General features: G+C 41.3%; 1 long non-coding RNA gene across 1 annotated transcript in view; it reads right to left on the reverse strand.

Moving 5' to 3' along the window:
• The window catches only part of LOC145402729 (uncharacterized), a 100,694-nt gene extending 93,993 nt beyond the window's left edge, over positions 1-6,701 (reverse strand). The window contains exon 1 of the long non-coding RNA XR_013897847.1: positions 6,649-6,701. This is a non-coding gene — a long non-coding RNA (uncharacterized LOC145402729). The remainder of the gene's footprint in view (positions 1-6,648) is intronic.
• Between the last annotated feature and the right edge of the window lie 9,864 nt (positions 6,702-16,565).

A 16,565-nucleotide genomic window follows, 5' to 3' on the forward strand; every position in this document is an offset into this window, starting at 1 on the left:
ATTTCCAATTAGTTTTTACAGAAGAAAAAAATTTTGAGAGGGAATATGTGGAACACGCATGTCCACACATACTACCAGATATACAAATAGCAGAAAAAGTAATACAGGAGGAGTTAAGTAGATTAGACAGAGGAACAGCAAGTGGTCCTGATGAAATTTCATGTTGGGTGTTACGAGAATGTGCAAAGGAGTTAAGTAAACCATTATTTTTAATTTTCAAGAAATCCTTGAGTCAAGGGAAACTACCTGATATTTGGAAAAAAGCAAATATAGTCCCCTTATTCAAGAGAGGAAATAGACAAAATCCTCTCAACTACCGACCAGTATCACTGACCAGTGTTGTAAGCAAGGTATTAGAAAAACTTATAAGAAAAGCTTGGGTAAATCATCTAGAAGAACACAGTATGATAACAGAAAGACAGTTTGGTTTCAGAAAAGGAAAATCATGTGTTACTAATCTGTTGAGCTACTATGACAGAGTAACAAACACAATACAGGAAAGGGGAGGATGGGTGGACAGTATCTATTTAGATTTCAAGAAAGCTTTTGACACAGTACCACACCAAAGACTTTTATGGAAGCTGTACCATCAAGGAGGAATTTGAGGCAAACTGTTTTGTTGGATGCAAGACTTTCTCATAAAATGAGAAATGAGGACAGTACTAAGAGGAAACTACTCATCATGGAAAGAAGTGACTAGTGGAGTACCACAGGGTTCGGTGCTGGCACCAATCATGTTTCTAGTGTACATAAATGATATAAACAGTAACACTGGAAATGAGAGCTATCTGAATATGTTTGCAGATGATGCAAAAATACAAAGGAGAATTACTAGCACAGACTCTTGTAGGGAGCTACATGAAGAATTAAATAAACTTCATGAATGGGGTAGTACATGGCAAATGGAATTCAATGTGGACAAGTGTCATGTAATCAAGTTTGGTAAAAGTGGAAAAAGACCTGATTGGGATTATAAGTTAGGAAATAAAACCCTACACACATCAGAAAGAGAGAAAGACGTAGGTGTGATTATCAATAACAGACTATCTCTGGCTGACCACATCAGCGAGAAGGTACGGAACATGTATACACTGCTTGCAAATATGAGAATAGCATTCACATACATAAATGAAGACATGCTAAGAAGGATAATAACATCATTCATTAGACCAACCCTGGAATATGCATCAATAGTCTGGAGTCCTCATCTCAAAAAGCATATAGACAAGATTGAAAAGGTTCAAAGGGCCGCTACAAGATGGATACCAAGCTTAAGGGACCTAAGCTACGAAGAAAGACTAAATAAACTGAATCTACCAACACTACAGGAGAGAAGGAAAAGAGGTGACATGATAATGCTATATAAGTGCATATCAGGAAAGGAGAAAATCATGGAAAGAAGTGACTAGTGGAGTACCACAGGGTTCGGTGCTGGCACCAATCATGTTTCTAGTGTACATAAATGATATAAACAGTAACACTGGACTGTAGCACCAGTCGAGCAGGGCAGTACTCCCGAGGTGGATGGAAAGCTGATGACAGGGAGTGCTGGAGCTCCCGTTTCATCAGCCCTCAGGACTAGTTCCTGACCATCCCCCTTTGCTGAACTTTTTCAGTGTCTCAGTTACACAGAGAGTAGGCCAGCATGCTCTCCAGTACAAATTTCTCTAACTATCTTCACCAAACTACATTCACAGTACACACTACACTTCCTATTCAAAATTTACCTAAAATGGCGTCGTTATATCAAGCCTCGGAGTCCCCAGGGGGGGGGACCATAAATGCCCCCACTATCTGCCCCTCTCCCGATGACGACTCAAGGTGCCTGGAACCACTGTCTGACTCTCTTCTTCTTCATTTCTGCAACATTCGCGGCCTTTCCTCTAACTTTCGCTCTGTTGAGCACCACCTCTCCTCCTCTAAACCTCACCTTCTTTTTCTAACGGAGACTCAGCTGTCTGAGGCAACTGACAGCAAACCCTTTTCTGTATCCTCCTACTTTCTCTATACTCATTTCAAAGCCAAAGGTGGCTGTTGTGTATATATACGCAACGACTTATCTTGCTCTCGTGTTCCTGAACTTGATTCTTCTGAATTCTCCACACTCTGGCTTCGGCTTTCCTGTCATTCTTCTGACTAAATATATCTGTGCTGTTTACTTATCCCCTAATTCTACTGACTATCAAAAATTCTTCGACTATCTTACTTCTACGATGGAACACATTCTATCCATTTTCTCCTTTCTGAAATCTCCATTCTTGGAGATTTCAATGTTCACCACCACCTTTGGCTCTCCTCTCCTTTCACGGATCCACCTGGTGAACAAGCCTACATCTTTTCTATCCTTAATGACCTAGAGCAGCTTGTACAGCACCCTACCCGTATCCCTGACTGCCTTGGAGAGAGCTCCAACATACTTGACCTCTTCCTCACAACTAATCCTTCTGCTTACTCTGTTAATCTTTTCTCTCCGTTGGGCTCCTCCGATCACAACCTTATTACCTTAACCTGTCCTATCACTCCGGTACGGCCTGTGGACCCTCCAAGGAAACGTCGTCTGTGGCATTTTGGAGCCGCAGACTGGGAGGCCCTCAGGCAGTACTACTTTGATTTTCCCTGGAATGATTATTGCTTCCATGGCCGTGAGCCATCTGAGTGTGCCTTGTGCATTACGGAGGTTATTCTCTCGGGCATGGAAGCATACATTCCTTTCTCATATCCTTTGACTAACGCAAGAAAGCCTTGGTTTAATCACGCTTGTTCTAATGCTGTCCGCAACAAGGAGAGGGCCTACAAAAGGTACCGGAGCCAACCCACCCCTGAATCACATCATCTTTACGTTTCTGCCCGGAATCGTGCTAAGTCTGTTCTTCTCTCTACTAAAAATAATTTCATCCATACTAAATGCTCTCAACTCTCCAACTCGAATTCTTCCCGCTCCTTCTGGCATCTTGCCAAAAATCTTTCTAACAACTTTACCTCATCATCCTTCCCTCCTCTTTTCTACTCTGATGGTTCTGTAGCTATTTCTTCTACTGATAAAGCAGATCTCTTCGCACAGACTTTCTCCTCCAATTCTACCTTAGACGATTCCGGTGCTGTTCCTCCATCACTTCCCCCTCTGACTTCCTCATGGCTGACATTAAAATTTCTTCAGTTGATGTATTTTCTGCCATCACTGGCCTCAGTACTAACAAGGCATATGGGCCTGATGGGGTCCCTCCTGTTGTTCTCAAGAACTGTGCTTCTGTGCTTACACCCTGCCTAGGCAAACTCTTTCGTCTTTGTCTGTCAACTTGTACCTTTCCTTCTTGCTGGAAGTTTGCTCTCATTCAGCCAGTCCCAAAGAAGGGTGACCACTCCCAACCCTCCAACTATCGTCCAATTGCTTTAACATCCTGTATTTCAAAAGTTTTCGAGTCAATTCTTAATAGAAAATTTTAAGGCATCTTTCCTATCACAACCTTCTTTCCGATCGTCAGTATGGGTTCCGTCAGGGACGCTCCACTGGCGATCTTCTCACCTACCTTTCAGACTCCTGGTCATCCTCCTTTCGGGACTTTGGCGAAAGCTTTGCCATTGCACTTGACATCTCAAAGGCTTTCGATCGAGTCTGGCATAAATCTTTAATTTCCAAACTGCCCTCCTACGGTTTCTATCCTTCTATCTGTGCCTTCATCGCTAGCTTCCTTTCTGGTCGTTCTATAGCCGCTGTTGTAGACGGCCATCGTTCTTCTCCTAGATCTATCAACAGTGGTGTTCCTCAGGGCTCTGTCCTATCACCAACTCTCTTCCTTTTATTCATCAATGATCTTCTAAGCTGTACATCTAACCATATCCACTCATACGCTGATGACTCCACCCTTCACCTTTCCATTCGGTTCCCGCATAACGCCCATCTCAACAGTTACTTCAACAAACAAGGGATGAGGCTATGGCACACCTAATGTCTGACTTGGCTCGTATCTCTGACTGGGGTAAAAATAATATGGTTGTTTTTAATGCATCTAAGACTCAGTTCTTACACCTATCAACCCGACAAAATCTTCCACAGGTATACCCACTAATGTTTAATAATATTCAGCTTAATCCTGCATCATCCTTGAACATGCTTGGGGTTTCATTTACTCGGGACTTATCTTGGAAAGATCATATTACATCTCTTGTAAAATCTGCTTCCAAGAGATTGGGTGTGCTAAGCCGACTCCACTCTTTCTTTACCCCTGCGCAATTGTTGACTCTATACAGGGGTTTTATCCGCCCCTGTGTGGAGTACAACTCTCATGTGTGGGGTGGCTCCCCACATACAGCTCTTCTCAATAGGGTGGAGTCAAAGGCTTTTCGTCTCATTAACTCTCCTCCTCTTACTAACTCCCTTCAACCTCTGTCTCTTCGCCGCACTGTTGCATCTTTATCTCTTTTCTATCGCTACTTTAATGGTCACTGCTCCTCTGAACTGTCTGCTTGCATTCCTCCACCTCTACGACGGGCGCGTAGCACCCGTCTGGCAGCAAACTCTCATCCTTTTTCTGTCCAACTCTCTAATGCAAGAGTTAACCGTTACTCCCAGTCTTTCATTTATGCAACAGGTCAGCTCTGGAACTGTCTCCCTCTGTCTGTATTTCCTGCTGCCTATGATCTCCAGTCTTTCAAACGCAGTGTGTCCAGGCATCTCAAAATGATCGGATCTTGAATTTGGCTCTATATTGTATTTTGTTTTTCTCTTGGAGGGAACTGTTACTGCGGGCTCATGGCCTTTGGTTCCTTCTTCCTCGCATTAAAAAAAAAAAAAAAAAAAAAAAAAAAAACTTAACATATGGAGAAGCATCAGCAAGAGGACACTGCAAAAGACTGCATAAGAAGAGAGGTGATAAAGACGTAAGGAAATTCAGTTTCCCAAACAGAGCAATTGATCAATGGAATGCACTACCGAATGAAATAGTGTGTGCCAAAACAATTCACAAATTTAAGGATATGTACGATAAATATGGTCTAAGACACGGGACAATACGAGCTTGACTCATTCCTGCAAGGATACAATTAGGTAAGAACAATTAGGTAAGAACACACACACACACACATCAGTATATTTTTCCATTTAGGAAAGATCATACTATTACAGAGATAAAATGCTTTATAGAGCAGTCCGTAAAAAGACATACATTATGGATTACCCACTGACTACGAGAGGTTTCATTTAAATAGAACGAAATCGGCTCTCAGATCTTACCTTACTGAATGAATTAATGGGGAATGCCAAGTAAGCTACTGTACAAATATTCTTTTCCAGTTATAAGATCTGTAGTTAAAAGTTATATTAGGCCTACCAAATATGGGCAATGTTGTTGATCTTGACCCTAACCAGTTGTTTTATAAATACTTCATCTGAACATTTCACCGAAAATCTATTTAGTATATTTTTTACCACATTAATACGTTAGCTAACAATCTCTCTCTCTCTCTCTGTATGTATATATATATATATATATATATATATATATATATATAATATTAAGATTCTCTTCATGAGTTTTTATCCAAACTTCTTAAATTATCTTAAAATCGACGAAAAGTCATTTTTGTTTTTCGTTTTTTCACTGCTGTAAACGCTATGCATCAAGACATACCTTATATTGTATCCTGACTCAGGATCACATATTTTACCATAAAACACTCATTGCTCCCATGATATGAAGTGGGCAACTGAAACAGAATAAGTGGAGCACTGATGTGTTATAATTATATTAGTCCACTTGGGGAGCGTTGTTTCTTATTTGGAGGCACTCATTCACTAGCACAGCATAATAACGTTCCTTAACATCAGCAACAATACCTTGAGTCACACTTGTACCACATTAACACCGTCAGCCACACAAGTACCTTACTAATACCGTCAGCCATACCAGCACGTTAAAACCGTCAGCCATACCACCAATACGCTAACACCGTCAGCCACAGCAGCACCATACTAACACCGTCAGCCTCACCAGCACCACACCAACACCGTCAGCCACACCAGCACCACACTAACACAATCAACCACACCAGCACAACAAAAACGCCGTCAGCCACACCAGCACCATACTAACACCGTCAGCCACACCAGCACCACACTAACACAATCAGCCACACCAGCACAACAAAAACGCCGTCAGCCACACCAGCACCATACTAACACCGTCAGCCACACCAGCACCACACTAACACAATCAGCCACACCAGCACAACAAAAACGCCGTCAGCCACACCAGCACCTTACTAATACCGTCAGCCACACCAGCATTTTAAAACCGTCAGCCACACCACCACCACACTAACACCGTCAGCCACACCAGCACCTTACTAATACCGTCAGCCACACCAGCACCACACTAATACCATCAGCAACACCAGCACAACACAAACGCCGTCAACCACACCAGCACGTTAAGACCGTCAGCCACACCTCCACCGCACTAACACCGTCAACCACACCACAACCGCACTAACACCGTCAACCACAGTGTCTCCACACCAACACCGTCGAACACATCAGCACCACTCTAACACCGTCAGCCACACCAGCACCACAGCTACATCGTCAGCCACACCAGCACTAGACTAAAACTGTCAGCCACACCAGCACGGCGCCACACGCTGAAGGCTTACCAGTGAAGAATGTAGAAGGTCAAGGGGAGTGGATGATACCAGCAGCCTTACACAGTCAGGTGGCTAGTGAGTCAGCCGGCCCGGGAACCCATTATTTATTGTCTAGCTGCCAAGACCACACTGTCGTACCGATTTAGTCCTTTCATTTTTATAGAAAACAATCTTTGTGGCTATTATCTTTACTAAATTTAGTTAAACAACTCCTATATTTTACACTATATACTAGATGCATCTGCGTTTCATAATATAAATGAAAAGGGCTTTCGTAACAGAATAACCTCCTAGCACAGGTAATGTCATGACTCAGTCCAAAGCTAGTCAGTTATAATCACGTCTGATTTCAGTAACTTAAAAATCATGTATTCGTTTAACATATTTTCATGCTGCAAGGCTACAGGCTTGGTTTTCGAAGTCATTTTTACTAATTGGTTAATGGAATACGCAGTAAAACTAAAGACAACTACTTATTCGTTTTCAAATATGGACAGTGGTAACTGACACGACTATTCATTGCTCATCACTTTATAGAAATTCCAGTTTTGTTTGTAAGTGGAGAAGTCATTCAGTCATGTTCTGTTTGTGTAAGGTTTATGAATTTCGTGTTATATATCGGTTATTCATTTCGGCATTTTGAAAATATGAAGAGGGACTTTCCTAAAAGAATTATATACAGTATATACATGGCTGATACAAGTTTCCAACACTGTAAATCCTATTACACCAGTCCTAGCATGCATTCAATATATGTTGTTCCTATCAGCGTCCAGGTGGAAACAGGAGACATGACGTGTGTAGGCAGCAACATCCGTTATTCACAGCAATAACTGGCATTAGGGAACCAATTCTCAAGTTAATTTTCAGAGTCGGACACATTAAAAGAAAAAATGAAAATACAAAATGAATTCTAGATCACTTCAACAGTCTCATGACTGGCCAGGTAATGGAAAATGAGCTGTGATCTTGTTAGATGTGCTACTGGACAGTTGTGGAATTTGTAAAAACAGGCAGCTCTAGACAGAAGATGATGAGACTGATGGCCACACCTCCCGCCAGTACCGCCATCATGCCCTGCAAAACAGACACAGTGGTGATGCCCAAATAACCCATGGTGTGTTGAGTATATGTTTTTTTTTTTTTTTGGAAGTTTTATCTAAATTCATTATACAAATATCACCTTCAGTATCAAGCATAGAGTGATTTACAGTATGCTTTCACAGGTATAATTAGTTAGACCACTTAAAAACTAATGCCATATCATATAGACTGCCTTTTTTTAATGCATTATTCATAAAACCCAGTAAATTAAATGATTATATATATATATATATATATATATATATATATATATATATATATATATATATATATATATATATATATACACACACACACACACACACACACACACACACACACACACACAGAAAGAGAGTGAGAGAGATGCACACTTTCAGTCACGCATTTTTTACATTAACAAGAAAGCAAAATTCGTTTTCTACCACCCTTTCCGTTATATTCACTACGAAGTTATATTTTTGGCCATTAAGACAGGCGTACGTATAATTACCCACCGAAATATTAAGTACTCATTATTACTCACAAATACCCAACTTACAGTTTTGCCATTACCGATCAATTTTCTTAAACTCACATATTTATCATTACCCACAAATCAGTGAGTCTCACAGTTTTCAGACATACCCACTCCCATGGAATTAACAACAAAATTTCCCCATTAACATCCATAAGAATGTCCATAAATGCCTATTTACTCAATACAGTAAATTTATTGCAATAAACACCAGTAAAACTCTTTGTGAATACCAGTAACATTAGTCATAAATATCCACAAATGTCAAGCACATTTCTGCAATTACCCATAGATTCCTGAGATTGAACGTGGACCTAATAGCAATTTTCGTGGGAGTGTTGAGGCAGATGGTAAGGTTTGGTGTGATCATCTTGAACCAGTATTCGTACAGACCTGCTTCCACCACCTGCAGTACCCTGTACAGAGAGATAAAATTTAATACAGGTACTGTCACAAAGTATGAGTATAGGGGACCAGTTATATAAACCAACGCAGTCACAACTATAGCTCATTCACTTTAAGCTGGTAGAGATTTTTGCATTTTTGCAGTTTGCTTCACGTATCATAATGTCTGAGTAATGTCAGAATGGCTCCAGATTTTTCCCACAGCACTTCATGTGACTACCACTATAGTCTAGTGTTAATTTTTTTTACAGGTTACATTGATAATAAGATGGCAATTATAGTTAAGGTGAACAGAGTGCTGTTGCAGAAATCAATATCAGAATAATCTTGATGCCAAAAAAGTCAAGTCGTCAACCCCATGTTAATTAGAAGTACACACACACACACACAGAGAAACACACACATACACACACAAGTTTGTGTATGTATGTGTGTAAATATGTACATATACACACAACAGAGAGAGAGAGAGAGAGAGAGAGAGAGAGAGAGAGAGAGAGAGAGAGAGAAAAGGGGGGGAGGCCGTGGCAAAGGAAATATTTGCATGAAATATTCTGATGATAGTCATATGAAGCTCACAACAACAAAAAATATGAGAAGAATGATACTTTCTGGTGTTCAGTGACTAATGAGAAATAGAGAAGGCGAGACAACGTTCTAATAGGGGATTGTCAGCGAACTTTTGCTCGTGATACTACACTCAGGATACATAAAATAGTTTCTGGTCACCCTCAACCCCTACCCCAGGCTGAGGGGAAGTTATATCCAAGGTATATCAGTGGATGAGGTGCTGGCGAGGGATGCCTGCATGTGGTTTCACTAATATACCCAGGGAGCTTAACTACCTGGCTATACACATGCCTATCAGTTACTTCCTTATCTGTCGGAATGTGTGATTATAAATGAAGAGCTTAAGCCAGCAGTCCACTGGGTTCACACTCAGCTGAACTTGGGGTTACAACTACTACCACAACTCTCGCTAAATGAAAAACTGTTGCTGGTATTTCGAGATTTTTGTAGACTGCATGAACAAAACTGTCATCAACTGTTGCTCGTTTAGTTTGACGAATCTTCAGTCTACCACCTCATAACTGGACACCAGAGATGAGATTCTCGAATCGGTTTACTATCGATTTCCAGTGAAAACCGTGACTAGTTTTTGCATGAATGACATGTAGTGCGGAGTCTTCCCATGTATGCTGGCCTCCTACAAAAGAATAAACCTTAGTCACAACAGTTATAAAAGGACACTTTTCATATACTATAACTGTTATCTTCAAGAGGAGCAAGATAACAGAGAATGCTGATTTTTCCAATGTGTCTAATTTCTCTTGCGAAAGTATATCTAAGTAACGACAAGGAATCAGTTGTACATATGTTATATAATCCCATTCCTGATCTTCGTTCAATGTGCGGTCCTGACTGTAGCCTTCCCCCAGCCAGAAGAGTTAACATGGTGACGGTTAACAGGTTTTTCAGAACACGGCATCCCTAGTATGAAATCTTGTCAGTAGACCTGTAATTTGTGTGAACATTAGCAGAAGCCGAGCAAAGCACCAGACACTGAGTTGTGTAAGGGACTGAGAAGGATGGCGCATGCCTCGGCCTCTGCACAGGGGGCATACAATGACAACTTAACTGATTGGACTTAATTAGTTGTTTATACGGTCAGCAAAACAACCAAGGAGACCCCCAAAAATTCAGAGACGCAGAATCTAAACTGTAGATCTCGACATATTTTGGTGTGTCTGTTACCTCTGAGTAACTTTTATGATTACTTGAATGAATGACAAACTGTAGCATACGGTTACTGAAACAGGATTTGCTGTACAATATTTCAAAGCCTCATGTTCTGTGTAAAATATGAATTACATTGCCGGAGACTGGATAATTTATTCTCTTAGTCATGGCACACGCACCAAATACGACCTGAACTTATGGGCACGATGGACGTGAATATGGGCAGAACGTCGGCTGTCCTCTTGGAACGGTTCGTGTCCTTGATTGTGGTGATTTTTCAGTCAAATGTTTCAAAATCCCTCTTACTTCAAGTATCTGCGAACTTCATTGTGAGAATGTTCCACAGTTATCTTAACCCTTATATTAATATGAGATCTATCTCATTACCATGACACATCCAAACGGCTGCATCCAGCTTATAAAAAGTCTCAAGAAGGAGAGTTTATGAAATCTTAATATCTATATTCCCAAATTCGAGAGGTGATTCCTGAGCTGGAGATTGCAAAAAAAAATAGCAAAATATACTGAGAACTGAATAGGAGTTCAAGAACTTTCAAAGCAAACCACTTCGATCACTTTTGTCGTCCAGGGTTTCATATCAGAAGATATTTTTATCAGCCCCACCATCCACTCACTTGAGATGGTGCCGCCTTCAGGTGACTCCTTGCTGAGTGAGAAACCATATTGTTTCCTGCAACACAGGGAACCATCTATTTCGTTGGGTGGTAACCATACAACCAAATGAGGCCTGGTATTCCATTGGGTTAAGGCGTTCCAACCGAATGAAGCCCACAAGGGTTTACATCCTTGGGATGATCGGGGATATACTGTAAACCTAATGGCACCTTGGAGAGAAAGAGAGGTTGGTCACCCTCCCCTTGAATGTCGGGGCTGAGTAGACTAGACCCAGGCTCCTACGCTCCTGATGCTACAGAAAGAATTGGTTGAATATATTAGTAATTGGATACAGTATGTATATAATAGTACTTGCGATTGATGGCCGGGAGCAGAGGACTGCCTTTAGCAACAGCCAAGGCTTCCAAAGTAGGTAGGTATCTGCCTCGTCCTATGTAGAATCCACATGTGCCTGGGAGTGATGTTAGGCGGTGAATAACCAAGAAAAAGGGGAGATTAGATTGATGCTTATAAACTTCATGGGAGTCGTTAACCCCTTGAATCCCGTGACATAGGTTATTAGTTAAATCGTGCTACATATTGACGTTTTATACAGAGTTATCATCATTGAAGATGTGAATGAAATCTGTTAGCTAATTTCACCAGTTCTAAAAATTACGTACAGCCTGAGAAAATTGTCAGATGGTAGCAAGAACATTATGTAAAGCAAAATCTCCCTACACCGTGCCGAACGGATTAAGGATTGAGGCAGACTTCATTTAACTAAGTTCAGATTTTTCAGAGTGCAGCCTGTAATCTGAGACTCAGGATTTGGCTAAGAATGGGGTCTGAAGTTAGGTTGTCAATATTCTTGAGATACAGGTAGTTGAGATGCATTAAAATTGTAACTGGATTACTTTAAAAGTGCATTTCGTTTTCAAAATAATGAAAAATAGGAAATAGTCACTAACAGAGAAAAAGTAAATAAAAATATGAATAAATGACAAATGCCTGCCTTTACGTTCAATGTAATTTTATAGAAAAACGGGTTGGCTACCCCCGTGGCTGAGACCATGCCTGTAATATTCGTTGTTAATCTCTGGTCAGTAGCTGTTTTGTGGGGTGAAGAGGGGCACAGGAGAATTTTTTTTTTTTTTTTTTCCAAGAATATCAACAGCAAATACTTCGTGGTAGCAAAATATGATGTAAACTCTCTAAAAATCCAGATTTAGTGAATACCATGCATCAGACTGTTGTCATATCAAAAGCTGTGAAAGTAGTACAAAGTACAAATATTATCCCGAATTCTGTGTTGCGTGCCAACGGGTATAAATGGTTTTATGTGATTTTTAAAAAGTCACTTGATTAGAATTTTGAATAACTGACATAATTTACATTATCATCAGCAGGTGCGATCACTCAAATAGCTGGCAGCAAGATTGGGAAAAGCAAACATGGCCCAATAGCACATTGACCTAAAGAAGTGTACAGCAAGGACAAAGGGATGTTGGTGTTATGACTAATAAAAATCTGATAAATATTCATCATAGAGAAGGGAACTGAACCCATGTCCTCTCTCACCATGCCTTTTAACCACTGAGTTAAGGAAAGACCTCCGCTTCCTTACTATAGTCGCGGCGCACGACTCTGAGGTTGTCCTTATCGTATCCTGGCAACCTACCTGCCAACAGCTCGTTCGATTTCGTACCATACTATACACGAATCATATTATTATACACGAATATATTATACACGAATATTATTATACACAAACACAATATAAACAAATCACAAGCGTATCATATTATACAAGAAATCGGATGTACTGTTGAGGTGTACGTTGCCAGGGCACGATAATGACAACCTCAGAGTCACGCACCGCGTCTCTAGACAATGAAGGCCTTTCATGTGGCTCGTGACACAACTGCTTTTGCTCTCAGTGGCTATTTTTTTAATTTTCTTCACTTCCGTTGTAGTAGATTAGCATGAGAGGCCACCATCAAGAACAATGTCTTGTTCTCTTGCTCCTGCTAGACCAATAGTGTATCACCAGGCTACAAGGGCATATTGCCAGCACAAAGCCTTGCCTTTTATCCTACTTGTGAAGTAAGTGTTATTAGGAAATCGAACATCGGACCCAAGGACTCTCAGCTCACTACTGGGGCAAGAGGAGTACTCCAGTCATCAAGGTTACATGGGGTTTTACACAGTTTGTTACATAGGGGTTCAAAGAACAGTGACAAAAAGAGAGAAATTCCTATGTAGAAGCAATGCGTATTACATTAAAAAAACTTTGATCTTCCTTGATGAATGCTGACAGGTATGTTCAAACGCCCTTTAATTACGAGGCTTCACAGAAAGGAAAAAAAAAAACAAAAAAAAAAAGACAATCAGACTGACTGGTACCTGTGTTTGTATACTGGCTGGACACAGTGAGCTTAGTGCCGATGGACTGGGAGATGTATCCTGTCTGGCCACGTTTAAGAATAAAGGGCACTAGGTTGTACTCTTTGATACTGATCAGCCTGACACGGTTTTTGTCCCTCAGGTTCCACACATCTCGCATTACACCACTTGTTGCAGTCTATGATAAGAGGAAGATTGGAAAATAATCTATTACACTGTTTCATCTTTTCAGCCAGACAGCATATTTCATATTCATTTTTGCTACTACCAGATGTTTTTACGCTGCTTAGGGTGTACATTCAAATTTATGGATTAGATATAATTTATATATATAAGCTTCAACATGCTTGCATGTGTCGGTCTTGGTGTCCTAGTAGTACGTCTCCACACGTCGCAGTCTCTGGTGGCCTCTCTTTTCAGCGTTGTGGTGTGGATGTGGATGTGATAGGAAGCGTTATGAGGAACACACTGAGGTGGTTTGGCCATGTGGAGAGGATGGAGGGTCAAAGACTGACGAAGAGAGTGTATGTGAGTGAGGTGGAGGGGGGAAGAGGGAGGGGGAGGCCGAGGATGAGATGGAGGGATGGGGTGGAGAGTTATATGAGAGAGGGAGGTGTGAGTTGGGAGCAGGGCAGTGAAATGGCGGGGGACAGGGCGACTTGGAGGCGATTTGTTTGTGGCCACCCCAAACGGGATTGAGGCGTCTGGCAATAGATAGATAGATAGATCCCTTAGGTCACACTCTGTGACTTTGTCCCAGGTCTTTTTTTATCTGTCACTCGCAACCTTACCCTCAACTTCACACTTCTCACCTATTGCACCCAGTTATCATCTCCCAGCTTCTCAGCATGCGCAAACCACCTTAGACATCACTAATTCTTACAAGTCCTACATATCATCTTAGCTCTTCACAGTCCTACTCCCCCTCAGGCCTCTCATTCAGTGCATTACACATCCTACTAATTATAATTTCTGTAATTCTGAGCCTATTAACATCCTCTTCTTTTCCTGCCCGGGTCCCACTACCTTATCAGTATCATTTCGGGTAAGTCTGAGCCTATGAATATCCTCTTCATTTACTGCACAGGTCCCACTACCGCACAATTTTACACTCCTAGCACATGTCACACACAAGGACCCCTTAGCCCTCTCAGTGTCAGGAGAGGCATCAGCTCCCAGAACCTCTTCCAACTGCTGTTTATGTTAGCCAAAGAACTAGCTCTAGTCCAACCTCCAGCACGTAACATTTTCCCCAAATAGCAAAACTCCTCCACACATTCAAGTGACTCTCCAGCGAGATAAATCCTGTCAAGCCTCTGAGTCTCTACAAGCTCTCCCCGACACATCGCAAACACGAACAAAGCATTATTTTGCAGCCTGCCTAGAATGTCACTGCATCTTTTATACGCCCACTTATCAGAAACACTTCACAAGATGGAGTTCCTTCCAACACCCCAAACTGCACAAGACCATACTCCCTCTGCTTTGACAGTACTGCCACCAGCCTTCGATGTCACCACTTTTGTTTTATCCGAGATTACTCTCAAACTCTTGTACCCTTTCCATCTCTCCACTTTCTAAGTCTTTCCTCCGCCTCTCTCACATTCTCCATATTCAGCATCCAGTCATCAGTGTACAACCTCTCCCAAGGGATTCCATTTTTGAAGCCACGTGAGAGAGCTTCAAGCATCATGATTAACAATGAGGAGTTCAGGAATGATCCCTGATGCACGCCAGCATGCAAGGAAAGCTCATCACTCAAAACTCACTGCCCACTTCACTACCTTCCATGGAACTCTGTCAAAGGCCTTCTCCAAATCAACAAAAACAAGATGTACTTCCCTCTTCTCACCTATATATTTTTCCTGTAGCTTTATGAATATGAGTATGGCATCAACGGTCCATTTGTCTGACATAAACCCAAACCGCATCTTGTCTGTTTCCATTGTTTCCTTTATCCTGTCTTCCAGGGCTCTCTACATTATTATTTTTTTTCATCTGAACGAACAGAATTATACATCTCTTAATTTCCCTTTCTTATTCATCGCTCTTCCCCTTGTAGTTACAGTGTTTACAGTCACACTCTTCAGTCACCGGGAACATGCACTCATACAGGTATATGATGGAATATTAAAAAGCAGTAACTAAACTATTTTCTAATGTACTGTACATATCCTGAAGCCTTCAACATTTCAGCAGTCAATCCACACACATCCACCGCCTTCCCTGACTGCATCCTGCCAATTGACCTGCTCACAATACAGCATAAATCAATGACTAAGGGCCAATCAACAAATCTGCTGACTCCAAATGTTCCCTCTTTCAACCAAACTCCTCATTCATCAAGCGGTTATAATGCTCTCTCCAAGTAACTTTAATATCTTCTCTGTCCACCAATACCTTTCCGTCATCCTTCTTTGCACACAGTGCCCACCCATGATATCCCCAGTTTCTCTCTTCATTGTTTTGCTACCTTAAATACAACATCCTCCCCCTCGACACTGTTAAGGCTATCCAATGAAAGTCTCTGAGATTCAGATTTTCCTCCCTATATACCTTATTTCTGGCCTTCCCTGTTACTTCCAATTTTCCATTCCAGGAAAGGTCTTCATTTCTCCTTAAATGCATCTTCTACACCCTCATCCCACTACCATATTACCTCATGTCTTGGTTGGCCCCTTGTCCATCCACGTACCGAATTAGTAACCATCAAAGGATTATTTTTGGGAGCTCTGTACTGCTCATTTACACCTCTGTCAACAGCTCCCTGTTCCTCTACCAAGCTATTCACCATGCTATAAAAGACATCCCTTCCTGCTTGATTTTTAAACTTCTATTTTTCCTCCCAGGTGTGTAGGTCCTCCTCTTTAATACTCGCTCCTTTAATACCATGTCACATATCAGTAATCTGTGTACTCTTCGTTCACTTTAACATCCTTCATTTATCTTCTATCAGCCCTCCTTACCAAGATACAGTCATTCTGGCAGCTGTAGCTTTCACAAATTCCTTCCCAATTATTCATCATTGTGAAATTTAATATAATTGTCTGAAGGTCATACGAATGAACTAAAACATCATAGTAAATGGGTTTGTTAACCCGCCCCGTCCCGACCACTTTTTGACCACTGGTACCCCCCAATCCCGACCATTTTTTGACCC

Source organism: Coenobita brevimanus, chromosome 58, assembly GCF_032717465.1.
Source record: "Coenobita brevimanus isolate Jiangsu-jjx chromosome 58, ASM3271746v2, whole genome shotgun sequence".
In the NCBI taxonomy this organism is placed as follows: domain Eukaryota; kingdom Metazoa; phylum Arthropoda; class Malacostraca; order Decapoda; family Coenobitidae; genus Coenobita; species Coenobita brevimanus.